The sequence below is a fragment of the Polistes canadensis genome, unplaced genomic scaffold (genome assembly GCF_001313835.1).
Source record: "Polistes canadensis isolate GaletaPanama2010 unplaced genomic scaffold, ASM131383v1 scaffold_1, whole genome shotgun sequence".
NCBI lineage: Eukaryota > Metazoa > Arthropoda > Insecta > Hymenoptera > Vespidae > Polistes > Polistes canadensis.
The window spans coordinates 1,186,430-1,207,751 of NW_014569548.1; the positions used below are offsets into that span (position 1 = coordinate 1,186,430).

Sequence of the window (21,322 nt, forward strand, 5' to 3'; positions counted from 1 at the left end):
AATCGAAATATCGGACTTTCGAATAATCGCTGAAAATTCCAAAACCATTTTATTTGTTCCTCTTTATTTAACTTCCCCACCCCCACCCCGTGTATTTATTTTTCTTTCTTTCTTTTTCGCTTTTTTTTTTGTCATTATTTTCATCATACTTCTTTCGGAAATGAAAATAAAATAAAATAAAATAAAATAAAATAAAATATCGAATTGATCTCCTCGATCTAGTTATTTCAATCAATGAAATGATTATTGAGCCGATCTCTCGTCGTCGTCGTCGTCGTCGTTGTTGCTCCATTCGCTTATACGACAACGAAATTGCTAGAGCAATTTATTCCTGTCAACCGGGGTGGAGGAGTGGACTGGGAGTAAAGGGTGGAGGAGGAGTGGTACATACAAACGTTCATTGAAAATCGCAGCCACGAGGAGAACTATCGAAAGAGAGAGAGAGAGAGAGAGAGAGAGAGAGAGGATGATCATCGATCGTCGAGAGGGATGGAGCGTGAAAATGACGAGGTTCGTCCTATCAAACGGTCTTGTGCATACTACACGATGAAACGTCGAACGGCCAGTTAACTCGATTCGAATTCTCTTCGGGATCATTCCAAACTCGCCTTCTGCTCTCCTTCTCCTTCTCCCCCTGTTCCTCCTCCTCCTCCTACCTCAACTCCCCCTATTTCTCTTTCGGTCAACTTTTATATTGCCAACGGTTCCGATCGTTATACCAAAACACCAGACTGTTCTGTGCATCAGTACGAACGACCAAATTTGAATACAATGAACTGTTTTGAATTTTTATCGGCGCCCGGCACAACGATGAAGGTGAAGTGTAAAGAGAAAGAAGAGGAAGAAAGGGGAAGAAAGGAAAAAAATAATAGGGGGTGGATGGGGAAAGGTGGGGGAGGGAGGAGGAGGGGGAGGGGATGGGGGATATGCGTGAAAGGAAAACTACGAGAACGGGAGACGGAATTCAAATACACAGTCCCTCGCCAATTAAATTTTAGTCACAGTGTGTCGGTCGTTTCCATTGGTGAAATGGACCGAAGACGACTGACCACCACCTATTGTGGCTACGGAACGATACTCAGGTACGAGTGAATTCGGAGAAAACGTCCCGGTGGACCAAGAGATCATACTATTCTCCGTCTCTTTCTTTCATTCCTGAAAGATAGAATCCCATCCCCCCTCTCTCTCTCTCTCTCTCTCTCTCTCTTTCTCTCTGTTCGTTCTAACGAGTAGTATGTTATCGCAGCTAGAGGATAAGAGTTTGCGTTGAATTAAATCACTGCATATACGATGATATTATGGAACGGCGTTATGATTTTATCGTTTTACACAAGTGCCGAGAGTAAATAGCAGTGGCTATTGAAATAGAGTAGATTTCAAATAAACCGAATGAGAGAGAGAGGATGATGGAGAGGAAGGGGGAGAGGGAGAGGAAGAGAACGAATGGAAGTGCCATTAAAGCGTGGACGTTACCGTTCGGATAATGTTCTACCTATCTGAATTTGAAGCAATGATTATCTTTAAAGTAAACCTTTTAATTCTTCCATTTGCACGTGTGTTTGAGAACAAATCAATTTTAAAACGTTCGCGTTCCCATCGATAGTTTGTTAAAACGATCGAATAAAAAATAAAGAAAAGAAGAAATTCCCCGGGAATTTATGTATGTTTTGCTCATTCGTTGTTCTCCATTCGTTTAGCTGATTTTTGGTTTTGTAAAAACAAAAGCGAACAACTAAAATGTACTCTTAACTCCCTCGTTTTAAACCTTCCTGCAGTTATCGTTAAACAATTTCGTTTGTTGAAATAGATAGCCTTACATTCGGATCAAGTTGTCCCTGATCAACCATTTCGAAAGTAGTTTTAACACAATACTTTGTAACAGCTGGTACCACGGCATGCTTGATAGGTAACCGAATCAATTATGTAACTTTCAATTTGGCGAGTGTAGAGTAGCCATTTCCCTCATGGCCAGTCGTAAAGGTTATACCGATGTAGTCCTTTGAATTTACCGACTGTCTACGAACACACCTTCGGTTGCAATGGAATTCGATCGATTTGCAACTATCCCTGGCAGACGTTGCATAGACAAACCAACTTCCACGTAAATTTATCTCTACGTAAATATATGTCCTTTCGTCGATTTTCTCTATCATCGAAAAGACATTAAACGAGCTTTTACTATTTAATACCTTTTTCGTTCTTTCTCGATAATAATATAATACCTTTTTAACAAGTTTCGAGCAATTCGACATTATATCTCTCGTATTTCATCGAATTACTTGCAAATCATTTACATCGTTGAACAGATCGAACTAAAATAATATTTCACCATTGTTTTATAATATTATAAATCAAATTTTACAATATCGTTCATCAAAACGTATGATACGGATGGAATAATGGGTACAATTGACCACGAAGTGATTACTTGTTCGAGAAAAAAAATCAAACGAAAATATAAAATATCATTTTTACGTACGAGTTTAAACACACCTACGAAAATACATTTTATACGTCGTTTAGTGAACCGTATTTTACAATTATCCGTAATCGCATGTAGTGGATTTTTTCAAAATTAATCTCCGTTTCCAAAACTAAGCCACGAATAAAAAAAGGTTTTATTACTATATTCATTTCTAATTTCTTCGTAAAAAATCATTTCGTGCGCTTGAATTTAAATATTATTCGGCCACCACACCCTATATATAATACAATAACGTGCTGTTTCAGGCACATTGAACAGAATCGCAGAGAAGGAAGGCATTACAAAACATGCGATTCTGTTATACGATATGTAGGTTAATCGCTTTTATTAGACGACGTCCGTTTAATCCGTCCCAACTTAACGTAATTTTACACACGCACACACACGCTACTCCATACTTTATTTTATTTCCTTTTTCGTGTATAAAATTTGTAGGATTCACGCACGATAATATTTAACGTGAAATCACGCATAAATAATAATAACACCTGCGAGACTATCCATCCTTGTTCCTGTAAAATTAATATCGTAACTATAATAATACGATAAAACGAAGATATTCAAAAAAATGTTTAAATATTTCTAATCGAACTTAAAACAATCTACATAATATAAAGGAAATAATTATTTCTCTAATCAACTTCTCTAATAACATTGTTTAATTCGCAGATCATTTTCCGATCGAATGAGCATTCTCCCATTAATAAATCTTTAATAATAAATAAGAAACACGTGTATCGTCTAACGTGTATATACACACATATACAATACATAAATACGAAGAATGGAAAATTAGCAAATATGTACGATCGTTTATTGCTAATTGCGACACGGTGAGATGAAAAGCGATGACTCAGGCCACATGACGCGATAACTATTAAAACTAAAAAAAAAAAGAAAAAAAGAAAAAAAGAAAAAATTGTATTCACTTCGTAGAACAATCGGAACGTTTATGGAAACGTTTCAAGAACTATGAAGTAATCTTTAGAAACTCGACAATCATTTTCACGTTACGAGGATTTTGTAATTAAGTAGGTAACCAGTAAATATAGTTCAATTTCTATTTTATGTTTTTCCTCTCCCTTCTCCCCTCCCCCTCATCCAATGCTCACCGTATATTTACTCGCGCTCGTTAAATTATCTATAAAATATGTAATCTAATAGCAAGTTACGTTACAAAAAGTTACGCGTGTTGTAACGTCAAGTATATTCGATAAGAAGAACTAGACGTTATTGCCGGTAGTATAGTGTTCATACATACGGTTGACTTCTTTTTGCGTAAAACCAGTTCGCGCCGATCTACTTACACGAACAGCATTCCCATACATAACTGGCAACCTTAGAACGAGAAGCACGGGTACTCACGTAGGCGCATGTGCACATATTTACTTAAGTACATGTGTAGGAAGAAAGTTGCGTACGACTACGATATATATCCTTGAACTTGAAACTAACGCATTGAAAGCAATGCATAATTCTCTTTGTACAATGGTACGAAGGGAGGAGGAGGGGAGGAATGTGTCACACACTGACTTATTATCACACCAACTCTGCATTACGTACAAGTGGAATCGTAGGAAAATGATGTAAACATAACGGACTTTTGAACTATAATTCGAATAGGATTATTTATTTGTATTATTTATTTTTGTTTATCATATCGAAATGATTATAAGTAATTAAGTTAAAGTAATGTAAAAATCTAAAAGTTCTTGCTCGCCTTTGGTAGAAAAGATCGTTCTTCTGAGTTTCACGATTACGTAAGTTTGAGAAGAACAGAAAATCGGAAAGCGTGACGACGGTGAGCTCTTGACAACGTCAAGGAGAAGTATAACCATACTTCTCTCGTTGTTGAATCGTGCACACAAAGTGAACGAAAACTGACGTGCGGATGGAATGATCGGGGGCCGTTTTCCCGTTGTCCGACAGAACCGTGTCTAACTATATTTAGATGACAGGAAATATATGTTCGCCATTTCGTGTTTTATAAGCAAAATGAAATAATACGATTTTCTGATAGAAAGTTTATCAACTATTATAAGCATTCCTTTTAAAACGTATGCAACGATTTTCCATTGATCGAAAATCTACTATCAACGATTAAAACGCTACTGTGTGTTTGATAATACGCAATTAAAATGCGACAAATAATTAAGCACGAATATAATCCCAACGAGAATATCATTGATTGACACCTTGTTTATGCCAATGGACTTCCTGTAATGCTTTGTAGAAAATAAATTACTCAACTTCAGTTAGCTAACTAACGCCGTAATCAACAACGGTGTAACTGGTTGCAATTAAACTTTGGTAAGCTCCGTCGCTTCTCTTCTGCGCGATCTCTCTTGTCCACTTTCATTGCAACAACTACACCCTATGTGATCGACACTATTACACATATGAGAGTCCATGTACACGCAAATAGAAGAAAACTAAATTTGCCATTGAAAAGTATACTAATTTAAAACGAATTTTCTCAACTACCTTCGTCCGGATAATCATGAAAGCAAATCCCGTATCAAATCATTATTAAAGTTACATTCGATCAATTGGTTTACTATTGTTAAATTATAATCGTTATACTATACCATACATACATTGATTACGTACGTAACTAATATTCATCATAACTATATCTAATTTCGATCTCATTTTCTTGTAACATTTATGTACATTAATACACCTACTTAAACCAATGCACATACACACATATATATATATATATATATATATTCACGAATACAACGTTTCGCTATTATCGTTCTTAACATTTACTACTACAAATCCCAAAGGCGCATAATACTCACAGAATTGTTTGATGCGAGTAAAGAGCTCGAAACACACCGATAACGCGAAGCAGCTTTACGAATTGATACACTCGACGTTTTGCGCAGCTGTTACCGAATATTCGGCAAAATTATACCCCTCTTGTTTTGCGCCATGGCGCATCGTTTTGTAATTGAAACGGATTGTACATTACTGACCATTACAAGAAAGAGAGAAAGAGAGAGAGAGAGAGAGAGAGAGAGAAATAAAACTCTATTAACAATGTAATTACATTGTGTGTGCAAAAGCATATACAAAATTCGTTTCTAATTTGGATTACGTTAGAATATACAAATTATCTTCTTCTATATCACATTATTATCAGCAAGCATTAGATAAAATAAATGAATCGTTCTTACTTTATGGTTTAAAAAGAAGATTCAACCATAGTCAATCATTTCGATATAAATTTTCAACCGATGAAGATTAGAATACCGTACTCGTTCAATTTCTTTACCCGACAGTGATAAAACCATCAATTTTTCATATAAAAAAATTTAACGATCATTTTATGCAGTTTTCTTAATTGAAGGCAAAAGATACATCTACAAACAAAACAAAAGAAAAATACAGAAAAGAATGCATTCTACGTTAAAGGTAACTACTTACAAGATGACGTTCAGTTATTATAGGTGAATACCGGAGACTGAGCGAAGTTTATGAGTTCTAGTTTTTTACGATCATGAAAGAGATATATATATATATATACTCTTTCCACTCGCAACTTTTTAAGACGAATTCATATAACGTATCGTCGAATCTTCTTTGGCGCCACGGTTACGAAGAAGAGTACTACTCCGTTACTTGACAACCCTAGCCGATAATTTATCCCGGCTCGTTGGTTCGCGCGAGTAATGTACTTACATAAGACGTACGTATACATATACGTGTGTATATATATACGTACCATATACTCACATTTATATACGTTATGCCTTGCCTTAAGCACGGGGTTAGAACGCGTAAGTTAGCAGCGTATCCCGGTATTACGCAACGCTTTACGTGATCCCAATTTCTCAAACATTCCGCGATAGCCAACTTTACGAGCAGTAAGTTTCTACGTCTGTCTGTCTTTGAGTTTACGTATGCGCACACATATATGACCGATTACTAGAGAGAGAGAGAGAGACAGAGAGAGCGGAAAGATCATTTCTGACGTAATCCTAAGCTTTTCAACGTGAGTCATATTATTATCATCGTTCCTATCTTTTTCTCTCTCTCTCTCTCTCTCTCTCTCTCTCTTTGTGTGCTAATAAATGAATTCGAAAAGCCTTTATAATATCTCTTTTAACTTTGCTACGGAAAAATTATTTCGCGCGAGAGAGTGAAATCGCAAATGTGGAAAGGCGTCTAATGAGACGACGGATAAGAGTACTCGCTTCCTTTTTTTTTCTTTTTCTTTTTCTTTCTCTTCCTTTTGATTCTTTCTTTTTTTATTTGTACTTGTTGCTGAGTAAGTTTGTTCTCATCTCTGGAAAAGCTGCTTGCTTGCTGCTGCTGCTGCTACCGGGAGTAAACAACGCGATATTGACCGTTCTGTTTGCCACCGACACCGGATTGTGTATAGTAGGAAATATTTTAAACGCTATGCGAAAAACTTAAACCACGGAATAAGATCGTAGTAAAAAAAAAAAAAAAAAAAAACTTTGATCCAAATATTGTCTTTTTTATTGTTACAAATGCCAGGAAGATTTGTAGAAAGGAAAAATCATGCCGCGGCGTTCCTATTTTAAATATCGATCACGAAGGTGGTGGTGTGATAGTAGGTTCTCTTTCCCTCTTTTCAAACTACGCGTGTGTTTTTCATTCACTCTTTCACCTCCCCCCCCCGACCTCCCGCCACCCCTGTTCGTGTCTATCGACGTTGCAATAGCCCGACAACGAATCTATGTGGAGCAGGGTTTTATGGCAGAAAGGACGGAGGATGCGACGTGGAAAGGGAGGGGGGGGTGGGTCGGGGGACAGGGGGTTGAAAATAAAACCATGAGCTCTATTGGATGTCGTGCGCACGACGCCTGAAGAGAAAAGAGAGAGAGAGAGAGAGAAAGAGAGAGAAAAAGGAGACAGGGAAGAAACGTCAACATTCACGAAAATCGAGATAAAATTCTCTCTCTCTACCAACCGAGTGAAAATTTCGTTGAGTCCAACGTAGAGAAATCGAGGAATTCCTTTGTGTGTAGGTAGGAGAAAGAGAAAGCGAGAGAGAGAGAGAGAGAGAGAGAGAAAACAGCTCCGATTTTGACGAATAGAGATAGAACAATGCTGATTGAAACGATCTAGACGGAGAATAGAAATCGCACCAAGTGCCAGGAATATGATATAAGGATTATATTTTCGTTGGTAAAAAAGAAAAGAAGAAGAACGAGAAAAAAAAACGAAAAAAGAAAATAGATGAAATTATATGAGATTAGTTTAGGACTCTATCTGAATAATTGTTCGTCGTGTTATCTCGCATTGCGCAGAGAGTAATATTACTTCCAACTTCCGAGACCGAGGAGAGACTATAATGAGAAAGATAAATTACACAAGTTGACTCCTCTATTTTTTACCATTAATATTATTGTTGTTCTACCGAATGGGAGGAGGACTTGGGCCGGAGGGAGAGAGGGAGGGAGAGGAGGGGGGTGGAAAAAAAAGTTGAACAAAAGAAGAAGGTAAAAAAAAGGGACGATGAAAAATGTTAGTAAAAAAAGAAAAGAAAAGAAAAGAAAAGAAAAAAATAATATAAGCACCGTGTTAGCACGTAAAAAACAAGCATTAATGAGCAAAGATATCTCTCTGCGAATCGATGTAAGTGTGGTGGTATTCTCTAGCACGAATATCGTGCGTGCGCGCGCGCTCGCTATCTATCGATGTACAGGAGTGCTTTATTAGCATATCGAGCTCTGCCACCGTCTGGGGTGGCACCGATAAATCCCCGAGTTATGTCAGCATAGATATATCGTTCGACAATCGATTAACAGTGATAGGCTTGCCATTGGAGTTAGCTGTCGTTGTTGTTCGCAGTCTGTGGTCTCTGTGGCAGTACCCTGCCAACCAGCCAACCAACCAACCAACCAACCAACCAACCAGCCAGCCAGCTAGCAATCCGTTCACCGACTCTCTTTTTATATTCCAATGCAATTGTCAATGAAACTTAATTCGTTATTTGTCATTAGTTTTAAATACGTAGTTTAATACTCTTGCGTAATGCACAGTAGCGAACGCAAATCGATTCCTCGAGAGGATACAATGTGACAAAATAAGATAGGGTGGCATCGAAGTTTGTTAAAAAATAATATATAATAATACACCAAAAAAAAAAATAAAAAAAAAAGAGAAAAAAAGAAAGTTTAATATGCGAGCGTACATACGTAAGTAGAGATTGGAAGTAACCGTTTATTACTTCAGAATCTCAGTGACAAACTTGATATTATTGCTACCGTTTAATCGAGGGACTTCAGCTTGGTAGAGGAGGATTTAATAACTTTGGCGCAAAGCCCCATTTCGAAACCTCTCAGAACGTCTAATCGATATTCAATTTTACGCCATGTGCTGTCTAGCATGACTGGCGTCGCCGCTGCGATGGCATCAATTATCCTAGGCATCGGTATTTTGATGGATGGCATAATTCCGCGGTGGATATAATATTCTAGCTCCATAACGTCGCACGGAGATAGTCCCTCTCTCAATTTACTATGTCTATTCCCTCTGTAGTATCGCCGATTCACCGGATAACTAGATATTCCGGAGGTTCTTCCCACCACCACCATCACCACCACCACCACCACCCAGAGTACTTCTCTCTCTCTCTCTCTCTCTCTCTCAGTCGTCGATTTTCCGTTATCCCTTCATACGGTTAACAGAATCATTCGGATGACGATCATCGGAACCTCTTCTCAATATATTAGAGATACGAGATATATAGTTGATTTAGTAATCGTTGCGATATTTCTTGATCTACTATGTTGTTTGATAACCCAAAACACACTGGGACTCGGATACGTGTTATCACCGTTCGATCGCATATACGCAATAGTTCGATAAGTGAATACGTGAATTAAAAATACGGAAGTCGAAGTATAGATTTTTTTTTGAAACGAATATATCGCGTACGCGATAATAAATATTTCTTACAACAATAAGATTTTGTTAATCGTTCAAAAACACGAGGAATGTTTTACCGGTACGCGCGATTCTTCTAACAAATTACAAATATTCTTAAAGTTACGCGACAACGAATTCGTATTATAATATATTCTCTTGTTCAATTTGAAACGTTGTTGAAATAAAAAGAAGAAGAAAAAAAAACTATGACTCTAGTTATATAAAACATCGAGAGTTTGATAAGACTCGAGGAACTTAGCTCGCGCTTTCCTTTACCTGAAATAATACAAAGAAAAACGCTATTTTTCCTTAAGCTGTACCTAGCTGCTCGTGAAGAAGAAAAAAGCCAGAGAGGATATAACGTCGTTCATCAACAAGCAAAAAGCTTTCCCGTTGACTGATGGTTCGCGAATGTTAAATCCCATCACGTTATCCGGTCGATTCGTTCGTCCTCGACGGTTCCAACGTGACCTTAAGCCCTGCTCACAACCACTACCATTACCACTACCTCCGCCAGAAACTCCGATGTTCACGACTTGCACGTAAACTGGAAAGAGAAGAGTGCTGAGAGACGGGCAAAGAGAGAGAGAGGGGGGGGGGAAGAGAAAGGGGAGCCGGGGAATAGTGTGCAGAGAGTTTTCAGGCGGATACTCAACGATGCCGCCGAGATGTAGGCGGTAGCTTTATGCTCTAACGATAATCGCAGTGACAAGGTTTTAGCGCGTAATAGGTTGCGGGTAATTGTCCGTAATTGGTCTTCGAAGGAAACCTGGCAAGAGGATAGAGTGTCCGCCGACATTAACAGTTAGAAGTAGAAGCGTATGACTAATGGTGAGGGTAACTGACCTTTTTCGAAAAGAGAGAGAGAGAGAGAGAGAGAGATAGACCGCGATAGCGACAACTCGGACGAATAATCTTTATTCCATTTGGAACCCTTTTCTGCTCTAAAGCCCTTTGCAAAACGAAATCACCGCTTTCGACTGTTTTCCAGGGTTTGCCTATAGACCGTATTCACTGACTCTTACACTTCGATAATCCGTCCTGAATGCTTACGAGTCGCTAAGCCGATTCATTAAATAGCAATCAGTGGTGTTACTACCTGTTACCATTACCTTTGATCTTATCGATCGACAAACTTTATGACTTGTTTTAATATTAATTCGAAAAAAGAAAAAAAAAACTAAACCGAGATGAAACGAACTTTTATTCTATTCGGAACAACAAAAATGAAATACTTTTTCATTCAGATTTATTTTCTATTAAAGCACGTTAAAAAGTAACACGATTTATACAGCGTATTATATATATTTAACTCTCGCTAAAGATACCCCAAATTTATCTTCGATACGAGTCACACTTATAAACTCCAGGATAAGACGTAGGACGTTTATCTGTAGCGATCTTTCCTCCTTGCACCAACATTCCATTCCATTCCTCTTTTAATAGCACGAAGCAACGCGCGCGCGGTATTAAGAACGTCTAATTAGAGGCGGCCCTACATTCATTAACTAAACGTAGGAGTAAGTGAGCGAGTGTGTATATGCAAGAGAGAGAAAGAGGAGTCCCTTAATTCCAAAGTGCAGTTTTGCCTGATTTACACCCTCGTTGTCTTGACTGCGAGAAAGAGAAAGGGAGAGAAAGAGAAAGAGAGAGAGAGAGAATTTTACTCGCCTTCGTAGGTCTTCCAGCTTTAGGAACTGTCGTCTTACCTCGGGGAATAAGCTTCCAATGAGGTTACGAATACGATTCGGTACCACCATGCATGTGCATACAACCAGGCATGCGTTGCTGCTGCTGCTGTTTCCGCTGCTACGTGCGCTTTCAACGAACAAACTCTAAGCTGGGTAGATTGCTGCTTGGCACCTACTATCGTGAATGCTGTTCACGATACATCAGCTAAAAGAGACACTAAGACGACGACGACGACGATATGTTCTTTCGTGATTACCGAGGACTACCTTGTGTCGCGCCTAATCAATGTATTCCATGAACTAACAAGAAGAAGAAGAAGAAGAACACGTTAAAAGCATAACGTAATATTATCAGGATTATATATTTATTTATTAAGTATGAAATGTCTGATTTCGAACTGAATGTAGTAGGAATAATCGGACGTTTCATACTTAATGATGTATTAAATAATGTTTAATAATATAAATATTATTAAGGATTAATAAATAGGTATCGTAGGGAAAATTTGGACATTCAAAAGTTTTGTTGAGTGTTCAAATATAACGGATCAAGAGATAACAAAGTTTAGATGTATAGTGTTTTGAATATTACAAAAATGTATGTCTGCTTAAATAAAAAAAAGAACCTGAACTTTAGAGATTAAGTTGCTGAAGAAGTCCCAATAAAAGAACGAAACGTCCAATTAATCAAAACGAAATTCTAGTTCTTTTTTTTTTTGAAATTATTAAGGATTTTGTTGTTTGATAAACGTAACGCCAAACTTTGCGATCTTTAACATCTTTAACAGAATATATATATATATACGCTAATACTTTTAGAAAACTAATCAAGCTGAGAGGACACCTCGATTGGATTACTAATGCTTGAAAGGGTTCGTCCGAATTGGAACGTGGTCGATAGTTAAAACGTATCTAGAAGATTTTTCTTCATTTTCGAGGTAAAAATCTTGAACGATCCAATCGTAGTCTGTATTTTTTCTTTTTACACAATTTCTTACAAAAGTAATTTATTTCTAGAAGTATTTGTAGAAGTAACAAGAAAATTAACTCTTTTTTTATATATTTGCATTATCGCGTTAATCTATTATTTTGATTTTATTTTGTGATATTTTTTATCTTCGAGGAAAAATGAACGATAAGAAACAAGGGAAAGAAAAACTCAATAAGATGGGGTCCGATTATCTTGGATGTCTGAGAAACGTACATTTTGTATTTTTCTTCGAGGCAGGGGTTGGTCGTGAAAGTACCAACTACTATAACACGTGCGTCATAGAATAAAATGGACCGGCGTTATATTCCGTAACGTGGAGAGCAATAAGGGCTTCTTCGAACGCGAACCATTGCGTGCCCAACAAAAACAATTTTCGAATTTAATGGAGTGCCGGTTTCATAGCAAATACGATGCGTCTTTATAAGCTTACTTCTTCTTTTACAACCGATCATATCGTCTATTTGATAATTATATTATTATAAATAAAAATATTCTATTAATCAACATTAATTCCATATCCAATATTCAATAGTAGAAATAAATTGAAAGAAAAGTAAAGAAACAAGTCAGACTCGTCCTTTATCAAAGTTTTTTTTTTTTAACTAATATATACCCAAGCAAAGTTTAAAAATATATATCCGAAAATGTGAGAAAACTATTTTTGTGAGAATCTCAGGCGATATATCGTTTATCGATTCGTTCAAAATCGACGCTGGAGACGTTGGAAATTGAAATAAAGATAAAACTAATAACTTTCGCCCATTCGTTCGTTCGTTTGTTCGTTCGTTCGTTCGTTCGTTCATTCGTTCGTTCGATCGAATTTATTTCACTGAAATGAAATGTCGAGAAGAAAAGCACACCTTTGAATAAGCGCATATGAGAAAGAGACGAGTTCTACGTTATACGCATTCAAAGGAATTACAAATAAAACCACTTTAGTCAACTTTACGTTTTCAACGTGTCCGAACGTAAATTTGAAAAAAGAAAAAATATCAAAAAAGAATATCATCTAAAAAAGTAATTAGCTCTCGTAAAAACGTCCGATGTACCGAATAGAGAATAGTAATAGTAGCAGTATTAGTTGTAATAGTAGTAGTGTAGTACTAATGCTAATAGTAGTAAGGAACACATGTACTATGTTGGCTAGTATCACCCTTGAAAGTTTTCTCATGACGTCGACTTGTTCTTTCTACGATGAGACTGATACACATAGATATATATATATGTGTGTGTGTGAGTAGCGTGACATGTGACCGCGTGCATACGACCCAGAACGCAACAGAAGCGATTGTGCGAGTGTAACATGCAACGATGGATCATGTATCACACATGTGTAGAAGAAGATAGTAAAGAATAGTGAAAAAAAAAAAAAAAACCAAATGCGGTTATCTATACGGCTATGCGATATTTTGCATCCGATTATTTAATGACATTATGCAAATAAAATGCGATAAAAATCTTTAAATAACTCATTGACTGAGAAAAAAATTGTTATCGTTATCGATAAGGTTCGTCTAATCGTTCATGTCACTGGCTTTTTGCTCAATTATCATAACCCTATAGTGTATGCACCGGACATGCCTTATTTGCAATTATTTCTCTATTTCCTTTATGACGAACCCTATGATTTATTGTGTGCTTTAATAGATCTACGAGCCCGATTAAATGCATCGACCTTTACCATGAAATGCTTTCAACGATGAATTAAATACATCGTTTTGTATACGTTTAGAGTAAAGAAAATATTACTAAATGCAGGTGCTCGACAACGTTTTATTATCGTCTCGTTTATCGTCTACAAAAACAAAAAGAAAGGAGTTATTATTATTATAATATTTTATTGTATCGAAGTAAAATATGTTTCCGAACATCGTTATCCGAACAAGTAAATTCGAAAGAGGGACGATATTTATTTGGCACGTGACAAATATAATATTACGAGAATACTAATGCACATTTGAAAAGCTCTCTTTCAAATGAAAACAATGTTTCAAGCTTCTTAATCGAATGAACTTTTCCGTAATTCCGTAATTATTTTAAACCAAAATATCAATGAAGCTTTAATACGCTTTGCTGCATCGTACATATTTTTTATTTCATGGGGAGAGAAAAAAGGTTGGTAGGTAGGTAGGTAGGTAGGTAGGTAGGTAGGAAGGAAGGAAGGAAGGGAAGAACGAGAGGAGAAGCTCAGAAGCAAATGGTCAAGCAACCAACGCAATAACGAGAACGGACACGATCGTTACATCGGGTATACGCAGGGTGTTTCTCTCCCATACATATGTATGTATACATTGATTGGCTCGCTCGGCATTACGTAATGTCATTAACACGTCACTTATATGCGCACCTATTTCCTTCCACCTTACCACCCTCCTCGTTGTTCGACGTATTCATTGTGTATCTATCCTACCATCTTTTCATCACCCTTCGTTTACACGCGCTAACACCGCACGCGGAAGGAAACGAACACGAGCGCGCGGACACGCATTAAATGCAACTCTGCACAAATCATCGTTTAAATAATGTATTCGATGAGAACACGGATAGATGGATAATTAACGTACACGCTTTAGAATGCCACGAAAACTCACTCTGTTCAATCTTGTTTTTCTCTCTCTCTCTCTCTCTCTCTTTCTCTCTCATCTTTATCAACCTTTCGAAAAATCTCATCGATTATATATTTCGTAACTGCGAACCGATCTAACTAACGCGTAATATCGGTATTATTATTATTAAGTGCACCAACTAAAATAAAAGACCAGCAGCAGATTGTTCGGGAAAAACACTAAAGGTAATTTTCTAACATTTGCGCGGATGACGTAGATTACGCGATGCAATGTGCAATCGTAAACAACGTGAAAGGCACGTGCGTTAGTGGAAAGAGAGAGAGAGAGAAATATATATATAATCAGCAGTCGTGCGTTTAAAGAGCATCATCTCAATGCGATTATGAAACAAACTACATATGTATATATAATATATTACTCGATTAACCACCAAACTATCTGCCAGGCAACGTTGTTCATTTTCGTGTAACAAAACCGAGAAGTATTCTAAGCAAAAGAATCTCTCCTACCTGATCTACGAAAACGATCAGCATATCGTTCAACTAATCTCAAATATTCCGTTTATGTTAATTAAACGGAAATTGTTTATCGGTGCGAATTATAATTACTTAATCGTTATCACCGGTATGTTATATCATAAATTGATTTGCTAATGCAACGCGTATGTCATAATAGAATATATATATTTGTTTTTTTATACGCATAGATTTATAAATTTACTAACAAGGAGACAAAGAATAGAAATAAATTGGTCTGATAAAGTTTTTTTCATCGTGATTCCTTCAACCCTTACCGAATATATTCATCATTCACGCGACATTTCTCACGGTAAAAATTATCCGAGGATTATAATCACGGATATATAATTATAGTTTTATCGGCAAATTATTTTAAAATGAACGATTTGAATACGCGTAGCCTGCCATTACGGACATGTGCATTGGCGCGTACATCAAGCTTGAATCTACGAAAATAACCTGATACACATTATTTTTAGCGGTAGTCAAGTAAACGTATTTCTGTGCGGCACGTGAACGCCTTGATACATTATAAACGTAAGACTATCGGATAACCGCAAGACAACCACGAAAATTGTAGTTGCAACGACTGATGAAAGTTAATCCTATTGAAAATTTGAACAAATCGATGTATTATACCAAGCATGCACATATAAGTATTATCTATATTTTTCAAATTCCTGTCACGTTTGAACATACTTTTAATATAAAACTATAAAACATTATATATTAATATTGAAATAAAATGAATATAATCAAAAATATATATTATATGAACGTTGCATATTAATTCGATGACATTTTATCAATCATCGCAAGAGATACTCCTAACCGTTTTCTTACCGTGTACCAAAAAAAAAAATTAAATCGTACAGATATCGAGGCATTAGATTAGATACAAAATGTTTCAAAGATAAATCCGAACTGATACAACAAATAGAGAAAGAATAAATATTATTCCCATAGAATCTTATTCCCCATATTCGATAGAGAATATTTTATATTTCACGTCTAAGTGTTTATTTCAATGTTATTTAAGAAAGTTTGAAAATGTTTTAAATTACTTTTACCAAGTAATTTAATTTAACGTAACTACTACTATATATATACGTCGAAGAAGAAACTTTTAACACATAACATATCGAAATATTTAACCGTGAAAAAATCATGAAGAATAAAAAGGAATATAGGAGATGGAACACCTAGAGTAGTACCATCATAACGTGCTTTGAAAGTATAAAACTTAACCGCGAACGAAATTCCGAGGTACACGCATGCAAAACGGCTTCCCGGCTGCGGTCTCGTGCGGATGGCGGGATTCATCAGAACGTTTTCGCAAAGTTACGCCTGACAGCGTGGGCAGTATCTATTTTTGAAACGCTTTTGAGATTCGTCTAAGCAAAATTTATATGAACGCGCCTTGGAATAGGCTTATGGAAAATTGAGAAAACGAAAAAAAAAACGAAGAAAAAAAAACCGACAGAGAGAGAGAGGATCGTGGATAAATTTTTAACGTAAAATAAACGATCGTCGAAAAAAGAAAAAAACCGCATATCTTAAAAAGAAAAACCAAGAAAAGGATACCGATATTTTTCTATTTCAGCCAGTAGTTATTGTATTTCTATTTCTTTCTCCCATCTTTTTCCTCTCTTTCTCTCTCTCTTTATATTTTCATCGATCTATTTCGCTTTCGCTTCACGTGACTGTTTCTTCAGATCTCGTTCAATCTCAATCTCTTTCTCTCTCTCTTTCTTTCTTTCTTTCTTTCTTTCTCTTTTCTCGCACTCAAGATCTCGCCTGCCAAACTAAGCAGATTATTCAACAAGTGGGCGGTCAAATTCTGTACGGTCGCTGAGTGTTCCGGTCTTAACGTCGATATCGAGCGACTTTCTGCGTTTTATCTCTTCTTTTTCTCTTATATTTCTTTTTTCGTGTGTCACACGGAAACTGGATCGCAAGAGTTTTATATCTCGTTCATGATACGAGGTCAATAGGATATCTTTTTTAATGAATAGTACAGTTTAATTCTCTTTGTAATAATTCTTAAATATCAAATACGTCTTCATTCATTTATTAATTCATTCATTGATTCATTCATTTATTCGATCATACTACCTTTAGAGAAATATTATGCGTGTCAAAATCTGATATAGTATTGTATAGCTTTAAATTGCGATAAACAATACATTATGCTTATATCATATAAACGATTAACATTAAGATTAATCGGTAAATGTTTCATTTCCATCGTAAATCATTGTTACTTAAGATAAGAGTCTTAAAATTAACGTTAAACCCTATAACGATAATTTTGTATAAAAAAAAAACAAAAAACCATATGAAACGTACATTATTCATTTCTAAATAAAATAAAATATTTTCTTACGATTAAAATCTCATTCTACATTAAGATACGTGTATATGTGTTTTTTATTTAATAGATATATGTGAAGTGTCAGGACAAGGTTTAGCGTTAATCCTTTCTCATTTTATTTTTTTTTTAAGAGTGTCACTTTATCATCGGAGGTAATAAATAACGTCACTGAGATGACCGCGTATCGGCCGAGAAGTTTACTTTTTTAAATGTATTAGAAGAATATCGTAGCAAAACTTTCGATATGAATGTTACAACATAACGTCGTCTAGAGACAGCAGTAACGATTTCTTCCACTTCGTCGACGCAAACTAGGCTGCATTATCAGGTCTTATAGACACAGAAGAGATGGATGGCGAAGTGTCGGCAACGTCACAAAATCGAAGATATCGAATAGGAAACGCGTCGTCGTCGTCGTCACTCGAGGTACCCACACTTTTCGAACAAATCCCTCCTCCTCGTCTCTCTATTCTCCTTTGTCTCTTTCCTTCATTTTTTATCTTTATCGTTCAAAAGATTTATTTGACTGTATAAAACGCGCGCGTCTCTTTTAAGCAACTTTTATATATTCTTTTTTTTTTTTCAAGGCAACTACAACAAACACTTTTCATCCCACTAAATTGTATTCCGTATATTTATTACTGCGTTTACAAATGTTATTATTGATTAAAAATAAATTACATTCTTTTGCATTTCGCTTTTATTTTAAAATACCAAATCCAAATTGATTATCAACGAGAACAACAAATTAGTATCAAATAATAAAATGAAAGAAAAAAAAAAAGAAAATAAATAGTAACAAACCCTTGCATTAAAAATGCATCGCAAGCAGATACGTAGAAATAACATTTATTATTTCATATTTTATTTTAGATTCGTAGAATCATCGTGATTGGTATCATCGTAATATATACCGTAGATAAATTTATTATCATAGTGTCTATGCTGCACAATTTGTTAGATTTCCTTCAAAATTTGTCTATGCGTTCGAATAAAAGAAACGGTATCTTTGATATTATCGATCATTCATACACATTCAAGTATGTCACTATTGATGAGAAAAAAAATAAACAAATAGGGTTCGATGAACCTAGGTAAGACTGAGCAGACACATCTTCTGGAGATAAGTCGATGGTGTTACTTCGTTTTAAACTTGGCAAGAGCACCGATAACGAAAGACGCGTTCATCCTCCGCGAAGCGTGATTACGATTGATAGACGCATTTCGTTTCTCTATTTCTCCGTCACCTTATCTATCTACTCATTCTCTCTCACTCTCTCACTCTCTCTTCAGTAAATTCTTCTTTGTAAAAGATAAGTGATTCCTTACATACTACAACTTCAAAGAAATTCTACATTTTCCTCTATCTTATTTCTCTTTTTCTTTACGAAGAAAGATAGATAATACAACTGTAAGAATAGAATAGGTAATTTAATGTACTTCCTATCTTCTACGCACTCTCTCTCTCTCTCTTTCTCTCTCTTTCTCTTTCTCTTTTTTATACTTTAAACCATTACATGTTTATTTACTTGACGCTCATCGTACAAAACTTTTATGTACATATATCAACTACTCGGAAAAGAGCTTACATAATTATTCGCTGTTGTAAACCAACACGAATTCGTTGCACTTTCAAGTATATTCTCTGTGTATAATACCATCTCCCTTATTTCCTTTTTTTTTCTTTCTCTTCCTCCTTTTAACTTTCTATACTTACTTTCTATTTCTTTTATCTAAACTCATTTTTGATTGATTTTTATACTTATTAAGATATAAACTAACGCGAGACAATATTGTAACAACGATACGTCGTTCTTTCTATCACTTTTAACCCAGATTTTTGTTCATCCCAATTTGAAAGTTAGCAGGGTGGTGGTGATGGTGGTGGTGGTTGTGCCTGCCCTATGTAGAAAAAGAAAAGAAAAGAAAAAAAATAAGCTAGGCAGATGTGGTGTATTCTTTGTATTATTACCATAGATCCGAGTAGTGTTGCAGGGTAAAGTGGCCTTTTGTGGCTATAGTTGCCCTGGAAAGGCTCATGGGTGGTTATAGCCACGTGCCAATGATGTCACGTATAAAAGGTTTATACGTGTATATATATATGTGTGTGTGTGTATTCTATGGAAATGAAAGCACGAAGCAAAGCAGGTAATAGACAAACACGGCGAGTCCATTAAGAAGTAACTATTGTTCGGTTAACTGGTTCGATATAAGCTAGCATACACACACACACCCTAGCTTGGTGGCTTGTCCGTTCTCAGGTGTTTCTCCGTTATGTTGTTTCTTTTTTTCTCTTGTTTTGTCTGTATACTTACGGAAATACCCTCTAACCTACTTATTTTTCCCTCTTCCTCGTCGCATTAAACATTAAAGCATTTAATACTTAAATCGTCGTAAGTAACGCATCTCGATAAATTGCGTTAACGCGTATATACCATTAACAATTTATTTTTACAATTGAAATCATATTTCAGATTTTGTTCGTGTTAAGTCAAGTAGGATCAATTTGTTGAATTAATCGAAATTGATACAGAGTTATTGAAAGAATGATAAATATAAAGTATTCTCGATCGGAATATATTGGAATACAGTTTATTCAACGGCTTTATTTTTACGCCGATTTCTATACGGTAGTTTGAAAATTTATTATCCACGCGTTCGAGCACGTGAAAAAATACTGACAGAATATATTTCCTTTTACCTAACGCGGAATAGAATGAAGAACGTTTATGTCATTAACGTATCGTCTCGTTTATCGTTTAAAACTTTCTTGAGTTGTAATAAAGTATACTTTTATGTGTGCAATAATATAGAGAATATATTTAATATTATTTGAAAATTATTTTATGCTCGCGTCTATTTCGTAAGCAGTCAAATAATGACCTGATACGGTAAGAATAAATATATGCGAAGTAACGGGAACAATTAGTTCGTTAATAAGATTCTCGTTACATTTTGTTCTTTTTCATTGTAATAAATTTTCTCGCGAAGTACTCGTACTCGTACTTGCGTTTTTTAGCCATCCCGATATTTGCAATCTTATCGAGATCATCTGAAACGACTTATTGTTAGCGTGTTGTTAACCGTGACTATCTACATTAGAATCAATGTTGACGATAGGCCCTAAGGTTCATTCGTATCTCGTCATTCATGACATTGGTAGGGATTATCCTCGTCCTATCTTGATAGAAAATGCACTTAACGTGCACATATATATATACATTTATTTTTTAATGAAAGTTTATGTCAGAATAATTGCTATTGAAATAAACTTATCGAAGAAATAAGATAAAGAATACGAGTAAAGAGAGAAAAGAAAATTTTTATATGATATCACTACTAAGAAAATTTATATCCTTGATAGAAAATACATTAACAATTACGAGAAAACGACGAATAATTTCTATGACATTAGTAATAATAATAAAATATCAATCGGTATGTAGGAGATAGCTCCTCCTATGGTCGGAAGAAAAAAAGTCAAAACAAGATAACGATCGAAGAAAATAATAAAGAAGCAAAACGTGAAAAAAACGTAGGTATATTATATCGAATAAATAAGAATGAAAAATGAGAATGAGGAATGTGTTCCTATCGATAATAATTTTGATAAATCCTTTTTGATTTTCGATGAAAAGATGGGATGTTATAAATGAGACCCATAGAAATAGTGTTTTCTCTTTTTCTTACTTTTATCATTCTCCCAATCATAAACCGATCGATTCCCACGTATTAATAAAATGTATAAAAAAAACAAGTTGAATAATAATATGCAACAACTAGA

At 35.6% G+C, this 21,322-nt stretch overlaps 1 protein-coding gene and 1 long non-coding RNA gene across 4 annotated transcripts in view; both read right to left on the bottom strand.

The window, feature by feature from the left end:
* Positions 1–6,936, bottom strand: part of LOC106793672 — a 100,264-nt gene extending 93,328 nt beyond the window's left edge. The window contains exon 1 of the long non-coding RNA XR_001382452.1: positions 5,921–6,936. This is a non-coding gene — a long non-coding RNA (uncharacterized LOC106793672). The remainder of the gene's footprint in view (positions 1–5,920) is intronic.
* LOC106793645 (RNA-binding protein Musashi homolog Rbp6) overlaps positions 1–21,322 on the bottom strand; it is a 549,523-nt gene that overhangs the window by 515,593 nt on the left and 12,608 nt on the right. The gene's annotated exons all lie outside the window — the stretch shown is intronic.